Source organism: Mustela lutreola, chromosome 13 (genome assembly GCF_030435805.1).
Source record: "Mustela lutreola isolate mMusLut2 chromosome 13, mMusLut2.pri, whole genome shotgun sequence".
NCBI classification, from domain to species: Eukaryota; Metazoa; Chordata; class Mammalia; order Carnivora; family Mustelidae; genus Mustela; species Mustela lutreola.
The window spans coordinates 44,784,028-44,789,438 of record NC_081302.1 but is presented as its reverse complement, the minus strand read 5'-3'; the positions used below and the strand labels follow the sequence as shown (position 1 = coordinate 44,789,438).

The 5,411-nt window shown below is 39.9% G+C and overlaps 1 pseudogene; it reads right to left on the bottom strand.

Moving 5' to 3' along the window:
* Positions 1 to 2,711: 2,711 nt before the first annotated feature.
* LOC131813787 (protein LSM12-like) lies at positions 2,712 to 3,687 on the bottom strand (annotated as a pseudogene).
* Between the last annotated feature and the right edge of the window lie 1,724 nt (positions 3,688 to 5,411).

The window sequence follows — 5,411 nt, the reverse complement described above, 5'->3', positions numbered from 1 at the left end:
TTTATGACCACACACTCAGTACTACATACAATATGTGCCCTACAATACCTACCACCAGCCTTGTTGTTATTTCTCCTGTCTCCTTTATGATTTTAATTATTTGAGTCCTTCCTCTCTTTTTTTTTTCTTAGTAAGTCTGACTAGGGATTTATCAATTTTATTGATTACTTATTTAATTAATTTCATTGTTTTTTTTTTTTTTTTAAAGGACCCAGCTCCTGGTTTCATTGATTTTTTTTTTGTTGTTGTTGTTTGTTTGTTTGCTTGTTTTGGTTCCTGTATTATTTATTTCTGCTCTAATTTTTATAAATTCCTTCCTTCTGCTGGTTTTAGGTTTTGTGTGTTGTTCTTTTGCTAACTCCTATAGATATAAGGTTAATTGTTTTTTTTTTTGTTGTTTATTTGTTTGTTTGTTTTGGCCATTTTATTGCTTCTCAAGGTAGTCCTATATACTTCTCTTTTAGAACTACTTTTACTGCATCCCAAAGGTTTTGGGCCGTTGTGTTTTTAGTTTCATTTGCTTCCACAGGTTTTTTAAATTTCTTTTTTTATTTCCAGGTTGACCCCATTCATTGTTTAATAGCATGTTGTTTAACCTCCATTTATTTGTCATCTTGCCAGATTTTTTCTTGTGGTTAACTTTTAGTTTCGTAGTGTTGTGGTCAGAAAAGATGTATGGTAAGACTTTGATCTTCTTGAGTTTATTGAAGCTTATTTTGTGGGCTACTTTGTGATCTCTTCTGGAGAATATTCCATGTGCACTTGAAAAGAATATATATTCTGCTGTTTTAGGATGGAATGTTCTGAATATATCTTTTAAATCCATTAAAAGCCATTGTTTGCTTTTTGGTTTTGTTTTTAGATAACCTTTCTATTGATGTAAGTGAGGTTTTAAACTTCTCTACTACTATTGTACTGTTATCAGTTAGTTCCTTGATGTTTGTTATTAGCTGTTTTATGTATTTGGGTACTCCTGTCTTGGGTGCATGAATATTTACAATTGTTATATACTCTTCTTGAACTGGCCCCTTTATTACTATATAGTATTCTTCCTTGTTTCTTTTAACAGTCTTTGTTTTAACATCTATTTTATCGAAATAAATATTTATTTATTTTTAGCCATTCTGATATCATCTCTCTTTTGATTGGAGCATTTGGTCCATTTACATTCAAACTAATTATTGATAAAAGTGCATGTAGTGCTATTTTATTACTTGTTGTTGTTTCTGGAGTTTTTCTCTGATCTTGTCTTTCTTTTTCATTGATTGCTGATTTTCTTAATGATATATTTGGATTTCTTTCTCTGTATTCTTTGCGCATTTATTAGTGGCTTTTGATATAGGGTTACCATTAGGATTGTGCATAACCTCTTCTGCATATAGCAGTTTGTATTTGTTCATGGTTGTTTAAGTTTAAATTCGTTCTCTTTACTGCTCTCCTTCCCCCTTTTTATGTATAAGTTGCCATAATTACATCCTATTATTTTGTGAATTCTTTGATTTTTTTTACAGAAATATTCATTTTTACTGCCTTTTTGTTTCCTACCTTCATACTCTCAATTTTGATCCCTCCTTTCAACTCACACAATCCCCTTTAATATTTCTTTTTTTTTTAATTATTTAATTTTGATCCATTTATTTAATTAAAAAAAAAGGAAGGGGAAAGAGATCATGGCCAAAAAGATAGTAGTTAACCCCCACCCCACCCCCAAAGCTCTAGCCAGTCACATGAGCATCACCCACTTCCTACTAGGTGCCTGATATTCAGCTGGTGGCACACTCGGCCCCAATGGACTGCCCTGAAGGCACAGGGGCACCGCGTGCCAGTTTTTGCACTCAGCAGGTTAGTCAAACCAGACAAACTGGTGGGCTAAAGTCCAGAAGTTCTCTCCAGGTATTCTGCCCATTGGCTGAGCACATACAAACTATCATAAGCTTGTAAAATTTAAGGGGGTGGGGAAGGGCATAAAAGCAGGAGGTTGGTGGGAGAAGAGAAACTACAGGTCACCCAAGCTTTCTCCTGGGCTAGTGGCTCTGGATACAGACTTCGAGAGACCGGGAGAGGTGGGCTCCAGGTTTCTTATGGAAGAAAATCATCCTTCAAGGAGGAGACGTGCCATGCAAAAGTTTTCTTCCTGCAGAGGGCACAGGAGACAGGGCAGCGGACTCTCCCATCTAGGAGACGAGAGTGGTGAGGAAGTTCTTCTAGTACCATGAAGTAAGACAAAAGGCAGAGGGAGAATCCTAAGGTTCTGGCCCAATGTGAGACTGCTACACACACACAGTTAAAGACTAAAAAGCCATCAGGTACCCTCACAGCCGAATCCCACCTGCAAACACTGGCTCTAGAAAGTGCTGCAGAAGATTCTTGCTGTGAATCAAGTCAAGTTAGTTGCCTGGCTATAGGTAGTGGGAAGGGTAATACGTTTTTATTTTTGAAGGGATAAGGTGGGAAGAGCGGTCATGATCTAGTAAAAAGAGACCCGCAAGAAGCAGAAAATATTTAGAGAACATTTTAATATATATTTTCATATATATATTTAAAGTTAAGAAAAAAAAAAAAAACTAATTCAAGCCATGCCCTGTGCAAAAAAAGGAAAAGAAAGAAAAAAAGACAAATTTAAAGTGAGACCTCTGTCTGCTGCTCTAGTCTCAACTTAAGTATCACAGTCAGCTTGTTACTTTTATTTTGGAAGAGGAGATGTAAAAGTTTCTTTCCATCACTCAGAAGGCAAGTGTAGCCACTTATAAAAACAGAATGTCATGGACAGACTAGGAAAGTCAAAGGTGAAGGGGCAGAGCAGGAAAGGAATTTTCAAAAATAAAATTAACAAGGTTACTGTTCCAGAAGGGGGCTGTGAAAAGGACATGGTGGACCGAAGGCTGTTAGTCAAGTAGTGATTCAACTTTTAAATTATTCTCTTGTTCTTTTTTGTTGTGTGTTTTGTTTGTTCAAGTCTAAGATTTGGAAATGCCAACCCTTTGTTAACAAGAGCCAACAGGAAATATAGGATCCTTTCCCTCCCCCGGCCTGCCTCCGCCGAAGCCACCACCGTCGCCTCGTCGGCTGGATGCTGGAAGAGTCCTCCGTGTGTGCGGACTCAGGATGACAGGGCAGCCTCCTTCTGTGGTTGCTGGGCTTGTGAACGCTGCAGTGTCTTTTGGCTTTCCACGTCTCTAAAATGTTTTTTCAACTATTTTGCGTACATGGCTCAGTGCACTTCCCTCTTTGCCTTTACAGTTTTCCACTTGATATGGGGGTGTAATAACAACTTCTTCCATGACTACGATGTTTTTCTCTTGCCATTTACAGCCTTTAATGGTCTTGTGTATGGTCTGGAAGAGCTGCTGGCTCTCTAGGGAAACACCAGCGCTGATTGCATAGGCCTGGCTCAGCTTCTCCTTCTCTGTCCATGCTTTGCTGGCAAGCTTACTATCATTGAGTGAAGCTAGGGGAGGAGGGGTTTCTGTTCGGTCATTAATTATTTCCACTTCTGAAATATACTGTAAGTTTATGAGCAAGATGTCTGCATGGTTGGGCTTTCCACTGGAAGAGGGACATTTTAAAGCCAGCATTTTGGGACTGGTAGTGGAAGGCTACCACCTCACCCTGCAGCCGCTGCTCCTGGCACATCCAGCACGACAACTGGCTCCCAATGCTGAAGTACTCGCCTGGAGGAGCCGCCATCTTGGGAGAGCAGCCCCCGCCGGGGGCCCCCTTTAATATTTCTTACAGGGCTGGTTTAATGGTCATGAACTCCTTTAGTTTTTGTTTGTCTGGGAAACTATTTGTCTCTCCTACTCTGAATGATACCCTCCTGGCTAAAGTATTCTGGGTTGCAAATTTTTTATATTTATTATTTTGAATATATCATGTCACTTCTTTCTGGCTTGCAAAGTTTCTGCTAAAAAACACCCTCCTGCTAGCCATGTTAGGTTTCCCTTGTATGTTACTGTGTTCTTCTGTCTTGTTGTTTTTAAAATTTTTTCTTTATCACTACATTTTGCTAATTTAACTACAATATGTCTTGGTGTGGATCTGCTTTGTTGATTTTCCTGGGGATTCTCCGTGCCTCCTGGATCTACATATCTGTTTTCTTCCCCAGATTAGGGATGTTTTCAGCTATTATTTCTTCAAATAAATTTTCTGTCCCCTTTTCTTTCTCTCTTTCTTCTGGGACTCCTATAATACAAATGATTTGATGGAGTCAGAGTTCCCTGAGTCTGTTCTCATTTTGAATTCTTTTTTCTCTCTTTTGTTTAGCTTGAGTACTTTCCATTTCTCTGTCTTCTAGGTCATTATTTCATTCCTCTGCTTCTTTCAGTCTGTTTGCTACTCATTCTGCAAATCATTTTTCTTATTTCATTTATTGAGCCTTTTGTCTCTGCCATATTATTCCTTATCTTTATATTAAAGGTCTCACTCATGTCTTCCACCATTTTTAAAAAATTTTATTTATTTATTTGACAGACAGAGATCACAAGTAGGCAGAGAGGCATGCAGAGAGAGAGGAAGGGAAGCAGGCTCCCTGCTGAGCAGAGAGCCCAATTCGGGGCTTGATCCCAGGACCCTGGGATCATGACCTGAGCCAAAGGCAGAGGCTTTAACCCACTGAGCCACCCAGGTACCCCTTCCATCATTTTTGTAAATCCGGTGAATATCTTTAAAAGTATTTGTTTTAAATTCTCCATCAGGCATGTTACTTATATCTGTTTCACTTAGATCTCTGGCCATGGCCTTGTCCTATTCTTTCATTTGGGTTAAATTTCTCTGTCCTTTCATTTTGTCTAAGTCTCCTTGCCTGTTTCTCTGTGTTAGAACAGTCATCTCCATTTCCTTTCCTTGAGGGTAAAAGCATTATGATGGAGAGATTATATTGTGCCCTGCAGTGTAGTGTCCCATGTTCTCTAGGGTCTAGCACTTCTGGGAGTTTTCTCCTGGCTGCTTTATCCTTTAGACCTGTCATCTGCAGAGGTTCTTTTTGCTTATTGCAGGCAGTCTTTGGTCCCTGGCCTGAATGTTGTGTGTTTTAACTAGGTGTGCTGTGGTCTGCTTATGAAGAGATTTATTGCTTGCCATAGGATCCTAGGCTCTGCAAAACTCTTGAGCAGGGAGACATTTTGTGAGCAGGGGTTTGGGCTGGTCTTCTGTGGGCAGTTGCCTGCTGTGCTGGGATTGAGGCGAGCAAGACAGGGTAGGGCAATTCTACTGGAGCACTGGAGGGGGAAGTGGGCCGGGTCTTGACATGAGCAAGTTAGATAGCCTGTATGGGTGCAACGTGGGTTCCTGCAGGTGACCCTGTGCTTGTGCTGAGGGATGACGGAGGGAAATGGCACCTGCTATTCCTTTGTTCCTGGAGTGGTCTCTCTGGGAATGCTACTTCTCTCTGATGTACTCCAAAATGAACAAAT